Genomic DNA, 23,483 nt, shown 5'->3' on the forward strand with positions numbered 1-23,483 from the left:
GTACGTGGTATATTGGCATATTGAATGCGTAGGGTTGCAACAGAATCAACATGGATATTTGAACCAAACAAAACACAAATTTTGCCTTCTTTTTTTTTTTTTTTTTTTTTATACTTTATTGTGTCAAACAAAAACATTTTACATTTAGGTATAGTAAGTGTACCCACATACACATACACAACTGCACCTGTCCATACCTACATACGTACATACCCACACAAATGTACATACGCATATTCCAAATCTTGACATTTTTTTTTTTTTGTACCCATCACCCATACAAAAAACAGGAGACGAAAACACAAACAAAGGGGCGAGCACCAGCATAGATCCCGGACCGGCACACATCCAACATCCATCCCTACCCGTCCCCACACACACACAAGAAAAACAACAAACAACAACAAAAATAATAACAGCAAACAAATAAGAAATTAATAGAAAAAAGAAACCAACCAAAAAACTAAAAATTTAAATAAAATAATAATAGTAAGTAAAAAGGCTTGAATATTCATTGTAGGTATACAGTAGCTGTAGGCCTAAGGGGTGTTCCCCAACAATTGATCAGTAGATCATCACTGTTTCCTGTTACTTAAAATCTTCCTTAAAGACTGATCTGTCTGTCAACTAGTACCCCTCCATAGTTTAAAGAGACCCCATCTTTTTCCCAGCATATTTTCATTCTTATTGATTTTGTAGGTTACCTTTTCCATACTATATATGTCCTCTACAGTTTCTAACCATTTGTTTACTTTCGGGGGTTCAAGTTTTTTCCAAGCTCTTGTAATTTGTTTAAGTGCTGCAGCTCTCAAAATAAAAAAAGGTATAGTTCTTCTTTTTGTAGGTTTTTGGGGCGTGTTCCTAAGAGTATATCATGTTTTTCTATACCCACTTCCTTAAACATCTGTTCCATTATGTCTAGAATATCTGACCAGTAGATTTGAATTTTTTTACATGTAAAGAAAATATGTGTATGGTCAGCATTCTTCTCCCCACACTCCCTCCAGCAGCCGGGATCATTTTGTGCGTATTTGGACATACTCGATGGTGTTCTAAAGTACCTCATATTTATTTTCCAAGCATACTCCTGCCAAAAGGGTGATTTTATGTAATGGAAGATATCTTTAAAGCTTTGATTCCACTCCTTATCTGGTATGTTTGTTTTCAGTTCCTTCTCCCATTTATTTTTAATATAGCTTAAATCTTCAATTTTGTTTTCTTGGAGCATTTTGTAAATTTGTCCAGTTGTATTTTTGAGGTTATGGCTTTGTTGAGTCTTTATCATGTATTTCAGTAGGGGGTGGAGATCTTCAAGAGTTTTAATTTGGACTTTTTCTCTTAAGTAGCTTCTTACTTGCAGGTATCGGTGAAAGTGATTACTAGGACAGGCATATTTATTAGCTACATTTTTCAAAAGAATCCACTCCTTCATTGTACATTTGATAGAAACGTATGAGGCCCTTAGCTTCCCATGTCTTAAAAAAACCGTCAATACTGTTTGGAGAAAAATCTGGGTCCCATGCTATTTGTCTTAAGCAGATCATTTCTTGTTCCTTAATTTTATTTATTTTACATATTTCCCTCCAGATTTTAAATGTGTTATATATAGAGTAATTGTGTATTTTGATCTGTGCTTTTTTATATCTGGAGAAGATCAATGTGCTGAGTGATTCCACTAGATTCAACTCAATTGACTTCCATTTGGGTCTCATCTCGTTTTTCATCCATATTAGAATCGGTTTGACCTGTGCTGCGTAATAATAATTAATTAAATTTGGTAATGCTAGTCCCCCTCCTTCTTTTTTTTGTTGCAAGATTTTGAGTTTGACTCTAGGTTTCTTTTCATCCCATATAAATTTTCTCAGCAGCCCCTCCCAAACGTTGAAACATTTAGGTGTTATGTATAATGGCATGTTTTGGAATAAAAATAGAAAACGTGGCAAGATGTTCATTTTAATAATATTAATTTTTTCAAAAAAGTGAGAGGTACAATTTTCCACCTATTCAGATCTTCCTTTACAGAGTTCTCCAAACTTCCATAATTACACTGATGTAGATTGTCTAGGTTATTAGGTATAGTTATTCCCAGATATCTCACTTTGTTTCGGTCCCATTTAAAGTTAAACTGTTTTTTGAAGTCTTTCTCCAAGTGGTCACCTACTTCCATAGCTTCAGTTTTATTTAAATTAAGCTTATATCCAGACAGAACTCCATAGTTTGTAATTTCATCGAGTAACTCCGGTAGTGAAATATATATATCTGTAAGATACACTATGATGTCGTCCGCGTACAGTGCTAGTTTATGTTCATCTTCCTTTATTGTGAGACCTTTTATCCTCATATTTTTCCTTATGCTTTCGGCTAAGGGTTCTATGCATAAGGCAAATATTTGGGGCGATAATGGGTCCCCTTGTCTTGTCCCCCTTTTTAAAATAAATTTCGTAGAGAGTGTCCCATTCACTCTTATACGTTATGTGTATTTCCCCACAAAATAAGTTCACTATTATTGTATAAGCTAAGATTTTCATTCCAGCAAGATTTCCCAAATTCCTTCCCTTAACTTCCCATGGAAAATGTGGAGATGGAAAATATGCTTTTTGGAACTTTCTTAAAGGAACACGCCAACATTTTGGGAAATTTGCTTATCGTCTTCTCCAGAGAGAGATAAGAAGATAGATACCAGTTTCCTCTCTGTGCGTTCAGTAGAAAGCGATCTGGCTGCATGTTAGCCTAGCTTAGCACAATGAATGGAAGCGGACAGTGCCGGTTAGCCTTCGGGAGAGGTGTTAGTTGGACAACACCTAGGCTAACCAGCACTGTCCGCTTCCATTCAGTGTGCTAAGATAGGCTAATGTGCAGCCAGATAGCTTTCAACTCTTTCAGTGCCACTCACGAGATTTCTCGTGTTTTTTTATAGGTGGTTGCTAGCCACTCACGAGATTTCTCTGATTTTTTATTTATTTTTTTTATCTGAAAAATTATTGCATCACCCGAGCCTACCCGAGTATAGCCGAGGGGCGCCGATGATCACTGTGGAAAAAAGCGCCCCCTGTCGTCTCCCAGATGACATAAGTGATTTTGGAATGGACTCAATGAAAATGAATGGGGAAAAAAATCCGGTACTCCACATTTTCCAGTTCACTGATCCAGCCGGGGTTACCACAGTTCATTCTGGAGCCTCAGATCCCCGCGGATCATAGAGATCTACTGTGTCGCGTTGGATCCATACACTTATCGATTTTTTCGAATGGTGATCAGGAATTGGAATATACCAGTTGGATACCATCTGATGTCAGGTAAGGACTCTATGTTATCAGTGGTAGGATAATCAGAGTAAGTTTGATGAAGTTATAAGCTGTTTTGTGAAATGTCTTCTTTCGGTTTCACTGTAAAAGTCCGAGAGGAAATCAACGAGGCGATTATCAGTGCGCGGCCGTAATGTGCGTGCGTGCACGTATAATATTGATCATCTAGCACAATGATCAAAACGGGGGCTTTTCTAACTGCTCTGAAACGGCAACGACGCGATAAAAAAACAATCTGTCTTCACAGCACTGACTGGAAAATAGTCTTTGATAATGCGATGGGCAGATTAGACACATAGCCATAATTTAAAACATAGATTAGGCGATATTAACGTTAACATTGGCGCCGATGGTGGCATTCAAGCGGTAAAACGGAAAACCAGGCGTGGCATTGAAAGAGTTAACCAACTTGTTCATCAAAATATAGCTCTGTGTTTAGAAACATGGTCAACAACATATAGAAAACACAATAAAACTCATATTTACCTGTTGTCTAGTGTTAGTCCTCGAGAGCTCCGGTCAGTCAACTAGAACCCGTCTCCGTTGCTATTTTTGTTTGTTTTTGGTGGTGGTGCTGCCCGCTTAATCAACTGTTTCGTTCTCAATTGTCTTTTTACCCTGTTCCCCAATTCTGCATGTTCAAACCACATCGTGACATTGTGTCTTTCTGCAGTAGATGTGGAACTGCTCTGTCTTTAGCGATGCAACGGGGAACAGGGAGGACATCTTGATTTTGGGATTTTCTCCATTTAATGATCAAACCAGAAAGAAAGTCACCCTGAATGAACCAAACCATTTGTTATAGTGTGTAGATACACGCATGACTGAGTTTTGCTGAACATCAACCATCTACTGTTATCATGATAACGGTTCGCCCTTCATGGAAAGGAATGTCCTTTGGGTTAAATTAACAGTGTGTATGGGGAAACTATATTGAAATTCCATAATCGCAATAAAAAAAACATGACTACCTGTACATATCGTGAAATGATCATTGTAAAATCAGCTACATTTTATTCTGCCATATAGTAATCACAAATTAGATGACTTGCCACTTTTACAAGCTCTCTGTCGTCCGTTACACAGTTTGTTACAGAAAAAGGGTGCAATCGCCATTTTGTATACTATACATTTGCTTGATCGCTGCACCATCAACTCCTTTGAAAATGGATCATGTTGTGGTTGAATCGAATCGTGAAACCCCATATCGTGGATCTGATCAGAAACTAATGAGAGTGCAAAACCCAGTACAAAAACGAGCTGAAATCACAACAAACATCCAAGGTGAAATACCTGTATGATTACCGGCCGGTGACATCACTCACCAGGAAGTGTTTTGAGAGACTGGTCATGGCACACATCAAGCGCATCATACCCGACACGCTGGATCCACTTGCAGTTTGCCTCTAAAGCCCACCGCTCAACTGGCGATACTGCCTCCACAGGCTGTCGCACTAAACTGACCCACCTGGACAAGAGGGACATGTGTGTGAGGATGCTCTTCATGGACTACTCATCAGCAGTCACTATCATAATCCCATCAAAACCCGTCACCAAGCTAGGAGCCTTAGGACTCAACAACTCATTATGCAACTGGGTCCTGGACTTCCTGACGGGCAGACCCCAGACAGTGAGCATAGGAGAAAAAACTCTTCCCCCACTCCCTCGACTCAACACTGGAGCACCTCAGGGCTGTGTGCTCAGCCCCCTCCTCTACTCACTGTTTATGCACTACCGTGTGGCAAAGCACGACTCGAACGCTGTCACACTGCAGTGGAGGGACGCATCTCAAGCAGCGATGATTCAGCAGCTATAAGTACTTGGGGGGTGCACTTATCTGAGGACCTAAACCGGGACCAACCACGGTCGCCAAGAAGGCCCAACAAGCGCCTCTCGGCATGGCACCCAGGACTCTCAAGAACCTCTGCAGGTGCACAGTCTAGAAGAGCATCTTGTCCGGCTGCATCACAGTGTGGTACGGCGTCGGCACCCGCAAGGCCATCCAGAGATTCCGTCCATGGAGGATACAGACGGCAAACAAACTGTCACCGGGAAGGCCAAGAACCTAATCTGCGCCGCCACACCCACCCAAAGCCCTCCGGCGAGCACCGCTGCATCATGAGAGCCGGAATCTCCAGACTCAACAGTTTCTTTCCAAGCTGCTGAGCAGATAGTAACACCTCACCGTAGACCCCCCGGACTGGTCGGACTGTGATATTGCTTTGTTACTTGTAATACTCTCACTCACTATCTTACTTATCTGAATGCCTCAGTCAGGGGGCTACCGCGAGCGAGCGTTTCACTGCGCAACATATTGTATCTGTGTGCATATGACAAATAAAGATATATAAGCATATCGTCCCATCCCCAGTGGTGTGTGTGTGTGTGTATGCACACATACACACACACACTGTCTCTTCCATACACACCAGCACTGAAGCGATGTGAGGGAGAGGTGATTGAAATGGGGACAGAGAGGGAGGGAGGGAGGGAGGGAGGGAGAGGGAGGAAAGAAGGGAGAGAAAGGGACGAGAAGAGAGAGAAAGGGAGAGAGAGAGAGAGAGAGAGAGAGAGAGAGAGAGAGAGAGAGAGAGAGAGATGAGAGAGAGAGAGAGAGAGAGAGAGAGAGAGAGAGAGATGAGAGAGAGAGAGAGGAGAGAGAGAGAGAGAGAGAGAGAGAGAGAGAGAGAGGAAGAAAGAGGGAGAGAGAGGTAACAGAAATAGCGGAGGCCTTTCTGCTCCGGAGCTCCATCCCCGCTGCACATTTTTCATTTCCCACCGAGTTGAAAAGATCAGGTAATTGGAAAGGAGAAGACAATCCTGGAACCACAGGCTCCACAGATGCCAATGAAAAGCTTCAGATGTATTAGAGTATTACACTTTGGGCCCCGTCTTTGTATTTTCCTTCACATAGGGGAGGGGTGGGGAGTGTGGGGGGGGGGGGGGGGGGGGGGGGGGTGGGCACTATGGAAAAAATGGCTTTTTAATGGACAACACCTGAAAAGTGTTTTCCATCAGGCCTCATGCATCATTGTCAGCGCTGAAGATTAAACCTTATTGTTTTCCTTTTGGACAGGCTACGTCAAGGGGGAGACTGAGGGGTAGGTAGGGGGCGAGAGAGGGAGGCAGGAAGGGAGGGAGGGTGGGAGAGAGGGAGGGAGAGATGGAAGGAGGGAGAGAGGTAGTACAGCCTCTAAATGCAAAGTATATCAAGATGTAATAAAAGTCAGATGTATATACAGTACATCCAACATCTTCTCAACACAACACCTCCCCAAATAAGAAACATAAGGCGAGATTCCCTTTTTATTGCTTTGCCTCTTTTTCCTTTTTGAACTATGCATTCTCTCGAGCCAATATGTGATGATTTATAACCTACCGCTCAGGCTCTGATCTGATGTGATCACATCAAGACGTAGTGTCCGAGAGTGCACTCAGATATCAAATAGTTAATATTCATCATGGAATAATGAAGAACTCTGGGAAACACGAATAACTCAATTGTCAAATCGGAATAGAGACGTAGCAGAGGGAAGTGATGACGGAGGGCGTCCCATCCATCTACATCCACTGCACACACATCCACATGCACACACTCACTTTAAACATTCACTTTAGACACTTTAAACACCTTTTAACACTACACTATATGTTTATCTATTTATTACTAAAATATTTGCACTACATCCCTACCTCATTTTAGCATTTACATTTTTTTGCATTTTGTACTTAATTTTGTACTAGGTTGTACTTTAGTTTGTATATTGTATATTGTGTATAGTGTTTGTCCTTTATTCTTTTTACTTTGTTTACTGTATGAACCACAATCTCAGGGGGCTCATACAGAACCAAGCATTTCTCTCTAATGTACATGTACCTTATATGTGACAAATAAAAACAAAACTCGTCGTGTGGATTGAATGATAATCGGCAATCGGTATAGGACATTGAGAATCCGCCTCCCTGTCTGTGCCCCTGGCCTGATCAGAGCAGGATCAACGCATTCCTCGCGTCTTGTCGATCAATTTACCGTCCGTACGTTGCAAGGTTAAACGCACGTATCCTAACAAATGAAAATGTATTCAATTGGACGCGTTGCCGCGCTCGGAAGACTTAACATGCATGTCATATCGGGATCCTTCATATTTAGGACGGATCTCATTTTTCCAAGCTCAATGCCCTCCGTCAAGCCTTTGGACTGGGATCTGTCGAGGATTAATAGTTTTATGATTTATAGGCCAGCGGTATGTGAGCAGCTCCGCACCTCCAAACAGCCAGCTATACAATTATCCGCTGCTCTTGCCCTATATATGAATGCCATTCCCCCAGCATCCCTCCTTAAAAGAGACATGGGCCATTTATCTCCCCTGCTTCCTTCTCATCCAGGCCAGTAATAAGCCATCTGCTGGATCTGAACATGAAAGATTAAAATGATATACAGTATGAAAGCTCTCTATTCAGTTGCTAATGTCCAAGATTCGGGCGACGCAGAGGCCAAAGCTGTCACTCCCCTCAGGAAGAGGTAATTACCGTTCCTTCCTCCGAGGGGCCGGCCCTCCGCCTCCGCCCCTGCATCAGGCAGGACCCGGCCCCTGTGCCACCTGCCAACGGCGAAACCTCATTTAGGAGGCCAGAACAATGCCCGACCAAATGTCTTATGGGGGCTAATCCCCACAATCCTTTGTATTCATTGACGGCCGGTCATATGAGCCCGAGGAGAGGGCCCCCTCTGGTTGTGTGTGTGTGTGTGTGTGTATGTGTGTGTGTGTACGTGTGCATATACATACGTGTGTGTGTTTGAGGGCAGGGGGTCAACTTCAAGCCCACAGTGCCACGGGCAAGGCGAGTGATTATTTCTCTCTCTCATCGTTAAGTCTTCGTTTGTGTGTGTGTGTGTGTGTGTTTTGTGTGTGTGTGTGTGTTTGTGCTTATGTCTGCGTTCGTACGTTGGGTGGGGAAGGGATAGGGGGTATCCCTTGTAAATAAATGGAGGATTAGAGCGTGTGACACATTTCCTGTGTGAGTTTGATCTACATCTGAGCGATGGAGATGGAGAGAGAGAGAGGAGAGAGAGAGAGTGCTAGATCGGCCACAGCCAGTGGTAGGAGGGAGGGAGGGAGGGAGGGAGGGAACGGCGGAGGAGAGGAGGGGGTGTATAACTGCATCAACACATGTGGGCTGTGTAACCCTTTCACACTGAAATCAGATCTCAGATCGGAGACCAATTTAGTTGTATTTGAGGAACGTTGGAGTTGCGGTGGACAGGGTGAACCGCGCAGAAACCAAACAAAGAGACTCCTTCTGCATGAAGAAACGTCTTTATTGTAACGGCTTCACCGCTAACATATTGCAACTTCACGTCTTCATCGAGGGCACACCAGCGGAGCAACCGCGAGCCATGTGTAAGGAATCCTGAATACAATAGGCAGGTGTGTGTAATTAATGAGCATCCAATGGAAAAAGAAATCACACAGTCCAAGTGTCATACTTCAAATACCTCTCTGATTACTAACATATATATATATACTGACCAGCGGTAGGGTGCTAAAGAGGAAGAGGGAAAGAGAGACGTTCGTAAAAATAAAGGTTTGTATTTAATGAGCAGCAGTTACAGTTGAATTATCTGTGATTTGTGGTCGCTAGGAACGAGGACCACTGAAACTGCGTATAGTTACAACATGAGCAGCCTGCAGACTCAGAAATGATATGTTCGCTCCACACATACGAGTGTGCTACACGGTCCTCTTCCCAATAATGGAAAGTCGTAGTTAATGCAGCTTTCCCCCGTTATGGACCGTCAGGGTTGGAGAGGTTACTATGGAAATGGAATCCGTTTACTGATTACCTGCTCAAAACCCAATTAGTGAGATGATGAATTGGATGCCACCAACTCAGTCATGTAACCTGATTACTTTCAATTACTTTAGGATTACTTTGCCTTCGAAATCCACAGATTATGAAGCAACACACATATATGTGGTCCAATGTATTCCAATAAAATTGTAATCTAATTGAACGCAATTTCAATCACATTATTTTCATAATCTACATCTATGAATAAACATATCATATTACCTGTGTCATTGTGTCTATAATCTCTGAAATGAAGATGCCTTTTTTATTACATTTTTGTAAAACATACAATATTAATAATCCAACAACTAATCACCCGTTTCCTGGATTAAGATTACTTTTTATTTTCAATCTGGTTACTATAATCCCACGACATGTTATCTGTTACTTAATACTTCCCAGTCCTGTGTGCAGTTTAATGCCATGAAACGAGAGAGGAATTTATCGTCTAACGAGAAGTTTGACAATTCCGACAATTAAGTCATAACACTGCAGGGCCCCGTCGGTCCAGACGCCACATCAGAACGACAGTCGACCGCAGAAGGTGCAAATCCTATCAGCCCTTTTTACTCATTCCCTACAAGATAGACTCACGCCGACTGTAGACTGAGAGGAGACCCTATCAGAGATATGAATATGGAGTCTTTTCACTACCGTGCCCCCCAAGAGTCCTCCAATCTTCTCATCCAAGGACACGTGCTCTCCCCCCCTCCCTCCCTCCATCCCTCTCCCCCCCCTCCCTCCATCCCTCCCTCCCTCCCTCCCTCCCTCCCTCCCTCCCCCAGAATGTCTCTTCCTGTCCCTCAGCTCAGCTCAGGCTTTACATCGGTGCCTGAGCTCCGAGCCGTGAGCTCCACTGAGAGAGTCAATTAATTTTCCACACAGACCAGGGGTCTTAATTCACTTAAGAGTCCCCGGTGCTCATCTCAGCCCGGCCTCAGTGGAGTCGCTGCAGTGTGGTGCCGGGGGTGAGGAGATCCAGCGGGGCCCTTGTCTCTCCGTGTCGGGCAGGCCGGGGGCCGATTTCCCTCCCACACCTCCGTACATCAAACGCCAACCTGTCTCCTTCTGACACCCCCCCTCCCTCGCTACCCCCCCCCCCCCCTTCCTCCCATGTCTTCTGTGGACCAGGCGGGGGAAAAGGAGGTGCCTTTCCTTCTTATCCCCCCATCCCTCCAGCCCCCTCCCACTCATCCTCCTTTCACAGTCAATAGAAGAATCGCTCCCCTCATTCTCTTTTTCGTAATACAAGGCGGAATTATGCAGAGACTCGTCAATTTAGCCGCTCAAAGAGGAGTGACATGGAACCCAGTGGAGAGGGCTGTCTGTAGGTATATCTCAGAGGGTAACTATGGGAGCTCTAATTCACATCCTGGTGACTGTCCTGTCTCCCGTCACACCCTCCACACGTATCACATCCTGGTGACTGTCCCGTCTCCCGTCACACCCTCCACACGTATGGCCAATCCTCGCCGCGCCTACACGTGGTACCCGATGCGACTGGAAGAAACCAGAAATAGAGGTGTTCTGCAAATATTTTTTTTAAACATAATACCCCTTTCACTACCACACTACAGAAGGTTAACCCTTTCACTACCACACCGTCTGTAGTGTGGTAGTGAAAGGGTTAACCTTCTGTAGTGTGGTAGTGAAAGGGTTATCTCCTTGTTGTGTGGCAGTGAAATGGTTAACCTTCTGTATTGTCGCAGTGAAAGGGTTAACCATTTGGTAGTGTGACAGTGAAAGGGTTAACATTCTGTAGTGTGGCAGTGAAGGGGATAACTTTCTGTAGTGTGGCAGTGAAATGGTTAACCTTCTGTATTGTCGCAGTGAACGGGTTAACCATTTGGTAGTGTGGCAGTGAAAGGGTTAACCTTCTGTAGTGTGGCAGTGAAAGGGATAACCTTCTGTAGTGTGGCAGTGAAAGGGATAACCTTCTGTAGTGTTTCAGTGAAAGCGTTAACCATTTGGTAGTGTGGCAGTGAAAGGGATAACCTTCTGTATCGTCGCAGTGAAAGGGTTAACCCTTTTGTAGTGTGGCAGTGAAAGGGTTAACCTTCTGCACTGTGGTGGTGAAAGGGTTATCCCTTTGTAGTGTGGCAGTGAAATGGTTATCCTTCTGTATTGTCACAGTGAAAGGGTTAACCATTTGGTAGTGTCACAGTGAAAGGGTTAACCGTTTGGTAGTGTCGCAGTGAAATGGTTAAACATTTGGTAGTGTCACAGTGAAAGGGTTAACAATTTGGTAGTGTGGCAGTGAAAGGGTTAATACACGTTACATCCACCAGCTCCACGGCGCTGCGGGCCTCATTGTCAGGCGGAGCTCGGGCTGATGTTGCCTTGGCGACCAGTACAGGCCTGACCCCTGATATAGCGGCGAAGCTGAAATCAACATAATCTATAGCGGAGTCGCGGTGAAAACCACCACACGGGAAACCAGTCTTCAAAGCTTTGTTGTTGTGGCATCACAGCCGTGCGGTGGAGAGAGGTTTGAATCGATACGTTTGGCTCCCGGCGCTGCCGCAATTACCACACTTTTCGGTTAGTGAGTCCTCTTGCGCGTTCGAGCGAGATACGGTGATACGGGCTCGACCTCGGCGGCCTCCGCTGTCTCTCTTCCTCTCCATCTTACAACTTCTTCCATTTTCCTTCTCTTTCATCCCAGTCCAGCCGCGGCTCCTCGCTGATGCCTTGTGAATAAGTGGTTCTGTCAGGCGTCCTGAGTGGATTAGACCGGCACCGCAATTACCTCCCTCGTTGACCTCAGGAGGCCAGTGGCAGAGCCGGGCCATTTTCAACGGGGTGGCCGGGGACGGGACCATGGGGGTCGTTTCTGCGGTGGCACGGAAATCCCTATTATTATGAGCGTAAAAATGTGTCTAACTAGAAAATAATGGGCTATTTTAGTGTTTGGAATTCAGGCAGCGGTGGAATGGATTCAGCGTCTCTTGGAGGCTGATGGATGTACTAAAAATAATAGTCTTTATTGATACAATAAAAACCAGTGTGCTTTGGCAACATGCCTGTATGATTATGTAACCCTGATGAAGGCATGGCCCCTGAAATGTGTTGGTTTTTATTGTATCAATAAAGAATATTATTTTTAGTACATCCATTGGCTTCCAAGAGTCGCACATTTTTTTCTTCTCCCTTTTCCTACCATCGGTTTCCAGTTCATGCACCTCGGTTGAAAGACGACGTTGCAACAGATTATTTTCCTCTTATACACTGGTGGAATATATCAAATGATATTCAGTGTATCTTTTTCCTGCAGGTAAAGTAACAAAGAAGGCAGTGTAGTCGAGGCACTAAATCTCGAGTCGAGTCTCGAGTCCCCAGTGTTCGAGTCCGAGTCCAAGTCAGAGTCACCAAAGAAGAGCCAGAGTCGAGTCCGAGTCGAGTCATCAAGGTTGAGTCCACTCCACTCTGGCAGTCAAAGAACTGACATAGAAATAAAAACAGGTCTACATTAATATGAAATCAATGGTCACCGTTTCAAAGGGAGTTTATTTACTTTGTGACACAATAGCCAAACAAATGCACTAGCCATCAATATCTCATGCCAAATAATGAGGGCCTACTTTTAATTTAATTTATAAATAACTTGATCAATTAACAAGTCTGAGTCCTCGTCTGCACCTTCCGTTAATTGATAAAGTTAAAGCCAAAACCTCTTTATTAGTCTTTGTCAGTTGTAATAAGGGTGGGTAAACACCAAATAACGCAGTCAAAGCGTCTGGTTCAACCTGGGTACTGCATATTTCAGAGAGTGTATCGAAGATATTTTTCCAAAAATCCACTAGGGATGAACAACTCCAAAACGTGTGCACATGGTTTGCTGGGGACCGATTACTTCGCGGACAGTTAGGTTTCACATTTTTGTAAATTCTGGGTAATCTCATTGGAGTCCAGTGAGCTCGTGGATGATTTTGCATTGGATGAGACCATGCCGAGCACAGATGGAAGAGGTGTGAACCTTGAGGTCCACCTCATCCCCCAATTCCTCCTCCCATGAGGACTTAATAATGTTTAAGGAGGTGGACTGTAATGAGCATAGCTGCCTATAAATTCTCGACAGGGAGCCCTTTAGAGTGGAAAGGGGGGTAAGAAAAATGTTGAGTTGTGTTTAGCCAGGAAGGGTGGGGAACTGGGTATCTAAACTGCGGACATAGCTCCGGATCTGTAAAAACCTAAAGAAAGTACTTAACCGATAGTTGTTAGAACGTAGCAAAGGTATTATCGATATAGAGATCTTTAAATGTTCTAATACCGAGACTAGTCCATGTTGAGAAAGCGCCATCAATCATAGATGGGGGGAAAGCCGGATTCGAGGCCACCGGAGCAGCAAAAGAAGTTGTGTGAAAGCCAAAGTGGCGTCTCGATTGGTTTCAAATCTTCATTGTTGATTTGACACACACATTTTCATATTTTTTTCCACTTTTTCTCCTTATTTTCTATTTTTCTCCCATCCCAATTTTCGTATCGCCAATTCTCCCCTTCAATTCTCCCCTCCCCTGTCTTGAACGTGGGGTACACGAGGAGGCAGCCTGTCGCATCTTTTCACCAGACAGCGCGGACTCTCAGTGGCGAGGAGTAACGTGTGGGAGGCTCACGCTGCCCCCGATACTTCCTGTCTCTGCTGTACAGGCATCACCCAACCGACCTGTAGGCGTCGCTGTCCACAACGTCCAATCCCCACCCATCGACTTTCCACCCGCTACCTCTGCCAATTGAGATAGTATGACGACTGGCCCAAGCCGCAGGCAATGCTGACTCGGGGAGTCGAGACCGGAGTCTCTTGCATTGGTGACGAGCGCAATCTCCGCTACGCCATCCAACCGCCTCACACACAAATGTTTTGTAAAGGGGATATAAGGGCCTAAGCTAGTGGCGTGGGCGAGAGAGGACAGTGATGCCGGTGCGGACGAAGGTGCCTCCATCTCCAGCCAGACTGGAGGTGAGGACATCCCTCCACACTGCAGCCAAAACGGAACAATCCTAAAGTTAGCAGGCCAGTAGTAGAACCTGAAATCCGGTAGTCCGAGACCTCCATCTGATGGCCTTAGGCCTCTGTAAGAGCTGCTTTCTTATCCTGGGAGGTTTCTTGTCCAATATAAAAGACAAAATCAGTCCATCAATTTTCTTAAAAAATGCATTGGGGAGAAAAATAGGTAGGCACTGAAAGAGATACAAAAATCTTGGGAGGGTGTTTTAACAGAGTTAATTATTGCGGCTAGAGAGAGGCGTAGTATAGACCAGCGTTCAAAATCATCCTTGGTACGGGTTAAAAGGGGGGCAAAGTTGGCCTGAAAGAGTTCGTTGAATTTGTCCATAAGATGTACCCCAAGATAAGTAAAGCCATCGTGGGCAATCCTAAATGGCAGATTATGTAAGGGAGACTTTTTTGCGGCTATATTAAGTGGCATCAGTTCGCTCTTGTTGAGGTAAAATGTATACCCTGATAAGCTACCAAAGGATTCGATAGTGATAAGGGCAGCGGGGACAGAAACAGAGAGATCAGATGTATACTGTTACGGCAGGGGTTGGCGGAGCCCAATAGCAGAACTCAGGAGGAGAGAGAATGGAGCGTTTTAGGTTGGTTTTAATTAGGGATGCTTGATTTTTTTACCGATACCGATATACCGATATTGTCCAACTCTTAATTTCCGATACCGATATCAACCGATATCAACCGATACCGATATATGCAGACATTACATATCTCTTGTTGTGTAATTAACACAACATTATGCATACTTTGACAATAAATAAAATAATGATTTGTTCTTACTTGCTTGCCTGGGTAAATAAAGGTTAAATAAATGTAAAAGAATATATATATCGGCCGATAATATCGGTAGGCAGATAACATCGGACATCCCTAGTTTTAATGTTTACCCCCAAGCAGACAGGTTTACAGGTACAGGAATGTGCAACAGGTACATGAATGTGCAATAGACGAGAGCAGGTGCACTCCTTGTGCAGCACGGGGCATCCAGGTGGGTGGTGTCTCGGAGCGGTGGTCCTGGGCACAGAGAGAACAAGATTAGGACAAGGTATTTCAACAAGGATAGAGTAGCAAGGCTAGGGTTCGTCGTCGTACCTAGGTAGTTAGGTTAACACTGCAACGAGGGTAGAGCAGGATCCGTGGGCTGAAGTAGGAGTTCGTTGACGAGGGAATCCCTCACAGCCACGTTAATTGATGTCCCTCTGGCAGTGTGGGAAACCTGGGGTCGGATGCTGCCCATATAAGGGTGTGGGAGGATGAGGGGTGAGGAAGGCTTCCGCCGTGATGGTGTGGAAGGAGGAGGGGTGAGGAAGGCTCTCACCGTGATTATAATAATAATAATAATAATCTTCATTTATATAGCACCATTCATACACAGAATGCAGCTCAAAGTGCTTAACAGAGACACGTCTTCTTTAAACAAGTCAAGAAGAAACAATACAATACCTGTAAGTCAAGAAAAAAACAAGAATACCATAAGGTCAAATTTTTTTTAAATAAATGCAAAATAAATAAATGCAACACTCCCAGACATACCCCACGCGAAGGTAAGGAAAAACTCACTAAAACCTAGCAATAGAAAAAAATGCACCACATGCAATGTGGAAGAGAGAAACCTTAGAAGGGCCATTCAAGGGGGGATCTCCCTTCTTAGATGTCGGTGATAGTAGTGTTGCATGTTGCATTAAAAACAGGCGAACAGTTGGTAAGCATGCACCCATGTGTGTAGTGAAACACAGATGAGTGCATGCGATAGCAACTGAACATTTTGAAAAATTAAATATAGAGCTGATAGTGATAGCAACTGAACATTTTAAAAGATTAAAGATAGAATATACAACATATACAACAATACATCGTCCGCATACAACGATACCTTGTGTTCATGGCCGTATCTAACTATACCTTTGATGAGAGGGCTAAGGCGGAGTGCTATTGCAAGGGGTTATATGGCAAGGGCAAATAACAAAGGACTTGTAGGGAAAACCAACTGGATTGTGTGTCATTAGTCCTGACTGAGGATTGAGGGGATGAATACAAAAGTCGTATCCAAGTAGTGAATTTAGAGCCAAAGCCGAATTTATTTAGGGTGTAGAAAAGGTATTTCCATTCCACCATGTCGAGTGCAGAAGTGTTGGTCATAGAGGGGTTATGTATGATATTTAGTAGGCTGATTGGACGATATGAAGCACATTCCAGAGGGTCTTTGTTTTTTTTAAGTATTAGAGAGATCGTGGCTAAGGTAAGAGTCTGTGGGAGAGTGCCATTTACAAATGCTTGATTGTACATTTCGTTTAGAATAGGGGCTATCGTAGGAAGAAACTTCTTGTAGAACTCGGCTGTGTAGCCGTCCGGTCCTGGTACTACTGATCTGAGAGCAGATGTTCAGCTCAGCAGCGCTGGGAGCTCATTCTCTATCACTGTATCATCAGATACATCATTACGTTTTGTTTAATCAAAGTCTGATTACATTATATGTAACCAATAAATATAATCAACATATACATAAAACCAAGATATCTTGGTTCAGAATAAAGGTCACATCATGACGGTGTCACACATTTAGTTTACAACTGCATTCTGCGATTACTGTGGTTTGTAGCAAAGCGATTCCCAAAATCATCTAAGTCCAGGGACTTAGTCTAGACTCCTCAGCTAAAACACCCAGATTGCTCACTTGATCATCATCCACGGTAGATCTCAGGTAGGTCTCAACCAGCTTGAGCGTGGAGAAGCCACGTTCACAGGCAGCGGCAGTACTCACAGGTATGAGCTCCTGGGATACCTCTCTAAATGGCTCATTGGTCGTGCTGAGATGTAGCCTGCTAGAGAGCTTCTGGGTCACATTGCACATGCCTTCTTCTATGTTGCCTTCATGAAAATAATAGCTTAAAGGAAGACGGCAACATTTTGCGAAATTGGCTTACCGTCTTCTCCAGAGAGAAAGAAGATAGATACCAGTTTCCTCTCTGTGCGTTCAGTAGAAAGCTATCTGGCTGCATGTTAGCCTAGCTTAGCACAATGAATGGAAGTGGACAGTGCCGGTTAGCCTAGGCATTGTCCAACTAACACCTCTCCCGAAGGCTAACTGGCACTGTCCACTTCCTTTCATTGTGCTAAGCTAGGCTAATGTGCAGCCAGATAGCTTTCTACTGAACGCACAGAGAGGAAACTGGTATCAACCAGAGTGCAAATGTAGCAGTAAAAGTAAAGTGCAACAGCAATATACAATGTACAGGTGATTAAACTCGGTAAAAATATACAAATGAGTACTACTGAGTGTAGTGCTAATCAGATGTATGTACAGAGTTGTAGTATAATATGTACAGTGGTATAATAAAGACAGTATGGTAGTAGTCATACTGGCCAGCAGCGTAACTAGTAGAGTAGGGTACAGATATAGATAGAGTATCTACTGATATAAAAAAGGACTATGTGCAGGTAAATACAGACAGACATTTCTTTCTGTATGTTAAGTCACTTGGTGTGAACATAAGATTGCGTCGACTGTCAACAGGAACCAAATGATGGCTATGAGCATTACGATGGACATAAAGAGGCCTGCTTTGCCACCTCCTTAATACAAGGTTGAATGCCGGTGTGTTTGCCACTCATGAGGGGGCGACAGTGGCTCGCTCGGGAGGTAGAGCAGTCGTCTGGTAATCCAGAGGTTCCCCGCTCCTCCCGGGGATCTTGAGGAAGACACTTAACCCCGAATTGCTCCTGATGAGCAGGTTGCACCTTGCAGGGTTGCCTCCACCATCGGTGTGTGAATGTGTGAGTGAATGGGTAAAATGTGAGGAGCAAATTGTAAAGCGTTTTGGATAAAAGCACTATATAAATGCAGCCATTTGCCATTTATGACAGAAGCACCATCGTATAGGCTTGGCCAGCCAGGTTACTTCTGCACCCCAGGCCATATCTCTCAAGGACCTGGATAATTTCTTCTGGCAGTCCTGCAGCATCGAGGCGGTCTGCAGTTTCGAAGTGCAAGAAGCTTTCTTTCCTAAGCACTAAGGAGATCCGTCCATTATTTACTGTGTCTGTAGTTTGCCATAACGGCAAATACCTCACTTTCCTTGACCTCATTTGTGATGGAGGAGCGTACCGTTTCTGCTAAAGTATCTCAAAATGTCATTCTGAATTCGGTGGCTTGTGTATTTTGCATCGCGAGCCCCTGTCAGTTTCTTTTAACAATTGGGTCATGGTTACCCATCGCATATGCCAAGAAGTTTCTCCCGTTATCTGTATCTCTTGTCTCCCTGTGAGCCCTTTGTGTGTATTTTGGGTTGCAGTTAATAGCAAGACTTCAGCTACACTTTTTTTTTATATACAGTAGGTAGGTACGATTCTCCTATACTGTATCTGCTTACCGTGTCTTTTAGTTAAGGACTCATTAAAGACGAATTTGCTTTTTCTCCTCTCTCAAATTCCTTCCAAGCCATCGTTGCATTTGTGTGTGTGCCTCTCGCTTTACACATGCAGCAAAACCTTCATCTCTGAATGTTGCCTTTTTTCAGTTATTATAATACCAAAATCAGCCCATGTTACCCCACTTCTCAGGGACCTGCACTGGCTCCCCATCGCCACACAAATCTGCTTCAAGGTCCTTGACCTGGCATATCGCGTGGCGAAGGGAACGGCTCCCACCTACCTCCGGTCAATGGTCTCTAACTACACACCCTCAAGACCCCTTCGCTCTACAGCCTCTGGCCACCTCAGACCCACTCCTATCCAAGCTCCGGTAGGGTCATCAAAGAGAAGCCGCCTATGCTCGGTCCTCGCTCCACAAAGGATGGTATTTTTGTGATTCTACATAATTTAAAGGAAAAATGTTCAGTTGATGTAAGTGAACCTTCTTGTAAAATTGTAAGAATTAGGATACCAGAAAGAATGGAGGCCTTAAAGATGGACCTTACAAACTACAACTGGGATGAGGTGTATGTTGACGATCCAAATCAGGCATATGATGCTTTTTAGTTGACGTTCACAGAGCTATACAACAAACACTGTCCTATTAGAAAGAGCTGGGTGAAGGATAAATATAAAGGAAAGCCATGGATGACCAAAGCTACGCAAAGGGCGTGCAAAAAGAAAAACTTACTTTACAAGAAATATTTACAACTGAGAACAAGTAAAAGCGAAGAAAAATATAAGCTGTATAAGAACAAACTGAGTTCCATTATGAAGAAGGAATACTACAATAAAATGTTAGAAAATAGTGCAAATAATATACAAAAGACCTGGAAAATAATCAATCATATTATTCGAAATAGAGGCTATAAATCTGAATTTCCAAGCTATTATCTAAATAGCTCAGATGCTAAAGTGGACAATGTAAAAAGCATCGTTGAAGATTTCAATGACTACTTTGTGGGTGTTGGAACTACTTTGGCCAGCAAAATTGTTGTGCCTGATGATAAAAAAGATATGTTTAATAATCTTATTAATGATAATATCAGTTCTATGTTCCTTTGTGGGGTAAATGAACTTGATATAATTGATATTGTAAGTAAATTCAAAAACAAAACATCAACTGATGGTAATTATTAAAGAAGTAATTGAGTCTATTGTAAAACCTTTGACCTATATATGCAATCTGTCTTTTCAAAGAGGTGTTTTCCCTAATAATATGAAACCAGCAAAGGTAATACCAATATATAAAAATGGAGATAAACATCAAATGGACAATTATAGACCAGTGTCCCTACTTCCTCAATTTTCAAAAATATTAGAGAAACTATTTGTGAAACAACTGGATCTTTTCATTGGCAAATACAAAATACTGAGTGAACACCAGTATGGGTTTAGGAAAAATAGAACTACTACATATAATAATAATAATAATAATAATACATCTATTTTATATAGCGCTTTTCCAGGTGCTCAAAGACACTTTACATGGGCAGGAGAGACAAACTATGGCAAAACAAAAAAACAGAACAAAAATAATACATGACAAAAATAAAATAACACCGACAGAATTAGAGGTCAAAAGCAAGATTGAAAAGGTGAGTTTTGAGGGCTGATTTAAAAGATGTCAGGGTGTTTGCATCACGGATATGGCTGGGGAGGGCATTCCAGAGGGAGGGGGCAGCAGCAGCGAAGGCCCTGTCGCCCCAGGTCCGGAGCCTGGTCGTGGGAGGTGTTAGGAGGTTGGCATCTGCAGACCTAAGGCGACGGGTGGGCATATGCAGTGATGGAGATGGTAGAAGAAATAACTAAAGCAGTTGAAAATGACAAGTGTTCTATTGGTATTTATATTGACCTACAGAAGGCTTTTGATACAATAGATCACAGCATATTAGTGAGAAAACTGGAGAAGTATAGTATAGCTAACTCTTGGCTGAAGAGCTACTTGGAAAACAGACAGCAATGTGTGCAAATCAATGACACTGTGTCAGGATTTAGGAAGGTCACCTGTGGAGTACCTCAGGGATCTGTGATAGGTCCAAAACTATTTATACTTTATATTAATGATATGTGCAATGTTGCTGAACTGTTAAAGTTTGTTATTTTTGCAGATGATACAGTACAAATGTATATTGCTCAGGAAGTAATTTAAAGGAACTTTTGCCTGATATTGAAAGAGAGCTTGAAACTCTCAAAACTTGGTTTGATGTTAATAAATTGTCTCTCAATATTAAGAAAACTAAATTTATGGTTTTTGGAAATCGAAAAGAAATAGAGGGGGAGATAGAGTTAAAAATATGTGATGTAAAAATAGAACGAGTTTTTGAGATAAAATGTCTAGTGGTAGTTATTGACCAGAAATTAACATGGAAACAACATGTTAACTATATTCAAGGACAAATATCTAAGTCAGTAGCAATATTGTATAAATGTAAGGATATATTAAACTACAAAGCCTTGCACATAATTTACTGCTCACTTATACTTCCTTACATTTCTTACTGTGTGGAAGTATGGGGGTCGACATTTAAAAATACAGTAAATCCAATAGTCGTACTGCAAAAGCGGGCCATTCGGAACCTTTTAAAGGCTGGGTACTATGAACACACAAATCCATTGTTTATAAAGTCTCATATTATGAAATTTAATGATTTGGTTTACTATAAAACTATGCAAATAATGTACAGAGCTAAAGCAAAGTTACTCCCAGATGGGGTGCAAAGGTTTTTTTCAACACATGAAAGAAAATATGATTTGAGAGATATTTGTAAATTTACTGTTCAGAAATCTAAGAAAGGGATTAAAAGGAGGTGTATTTCTATTATTGGGGTTAACTTGTGGAACAATGCGGATATACAGTTAAGAATGAGTAATTCGATTTTGGTTTTTAAGAAAAAGGTTTGTAAAGCTATTTTTGAAAATTACAAGGGTGAATAACACTGTTTTGTTTTCTTTTTTTTCTTTTAGAATACTGTTTTGGAATCTACATTTTTGTATTTTTTTGTAAAGCTACATTTTGAAAAACTACAAGGGTGAATAATACTGTTTTGCTTGCTTTTTTTTCTTCTTTTCTTTAGAATACTGTTTTGGAGTAAAACTATTTTTTTTTATTTTTTGGTAAGAATATAGGACAGGCACATATAAGCACTATGCTTCAGTCTGTACCTTTTTCAGTCACTGTAAATAATCAAATATTGATAAATGATGATGTATATTGTACTGTGTGTGATGATGACTGAAAAAAATAAACTACTACTACTACTACTACTACTACTACTACTACTACTACTACTACTAGTGTTGTCACGATACTGGAATTTCGACTTCGATACGATACCTTGAAAAGTATCGATACTTTCGATACTTTCAATACCAAAAAAAAAAATATTATAATAATTTTTTTTTATTATAATATTTTTTTTTTATTTTTTTTTTACAAATTTTGCTTTTGTTGCTGGTTGATTCTCCTCAGCTTCTCTCTGGTACTATACGAGAAGATAAATACACTTTTAAAACCCTTTGTTTATCTTTAGATCAGAGAGAGAAAGAGAGAGTGGCTGCTGGAGATTTTAGGTCTACTGAGCGCACCTTTCTAGTTATGACCCGAAAACAAGGGTACTAGAGAGAGAGAGAGAGAGAGAGAGAGAGAGAGAGAGAGAGAGAGAGAGAGAGAGAGAGAGAGAGAGAGATTTCTCCGGAGCTATGCTCGGAGCATTTATTAACGTTACATTTTCAACAACATTGCTGCTAATTGGACACTTCATGGAGGCGGGGTAATGTTGTGTCGAGTTCATGCGTGTACTGGTGTAGGATGGGCTCCGGCTCCGCTCGACCGAACGTTGGAAACGGGGTAGTTGTGTCGAGTTCATGCGTGTACTAGTGTAGGATGGGCTCCGGCTCCGCTCGACCGAACGTTGGAAACGGGGTAGTTGTGTCGAGTTCATGCGTGTACTAGTGTAGGATGGGCTCCGGCTCCGCTCGACCGAACGTTGGAAACGGGGTAGTTGTGTCGAGTTCATGCGTGTACTGGTGTAGTGGGCTTGGCTTGACGTTACTCCGTTTCCATGAAGTAATAGGTGGCCAGCTAGCTAGCATTAAGCTAACGGAGGAACGACAGCTAACGTTAGCTAATAATAGCGTTGTTTACAAACTGAAGACAGGGCTGCGCTGCCCGGCTGTGAGGGGAGGAGGCTGCAGCAGCTTGTGTCTGTTGCTCTGAGCGAGGAGGAGGAGGAGGCGGAGGCGGAAGGGCAAGGCTCTGGCAGCGCGTCTGTCTGTCAACAACTTGCGGGAGCAAGCCAGCTGGTACCGATACTGCAGAAAGTATCGGTACTTCGGGAAATGAGTATTGAAGCCGTTTTAAATATTCAGTATCGATATGTATCGATACTTCGATATTTTTGACAACACTAACTACTACTACTACTACTACAATGGTGGAACGAACTTCCCACCACAGTTGGGACAGCCGAATCCCGACCAATATTTCGCTGTCGACTAAAAACACAATCAACCAATATAAAAAAATAATAAAAAATAAAAACACCAACCTTCTTACTGTCCTATACTACCATGCACTCCTCCTACTATACTAATAGGTATTATGTATATGCACTCAATACTGCAGCACCCAAGTTTCAGCACTGTTTGATCATTGTTACTCAGCTGAAAGAGTCGTACCCTTCCTGCTGACTTGTCGTACAGAACTTGTAAGTCGCTTTGGATAAAAGCATCAGCTAAATGACTAAATGTAAATGTATATCCCAATTCTGAGGTAAACACTGACTCTGTGTTCTGGAGGCCAGGGTGCCTATATGCATAACAGGACACAGAGTCCTGGCTCTGTGGGTATTCTAGCCAGGAGTGTATAGCATAGTGTATAGAGTACCAGGTTTGAGCGTTTC

Source organism: Notolepis coatsorum (genome assembly GCF_963971535.1).
Source record: "Notolepis coatsorum genome assembly, chromosome: 3".
NCBI lineage: Eukaryota > Metazoa > Chordata > Actinopteri > Aulopiformes > Paralepididae > Notolepis > Notolepis coatsorum.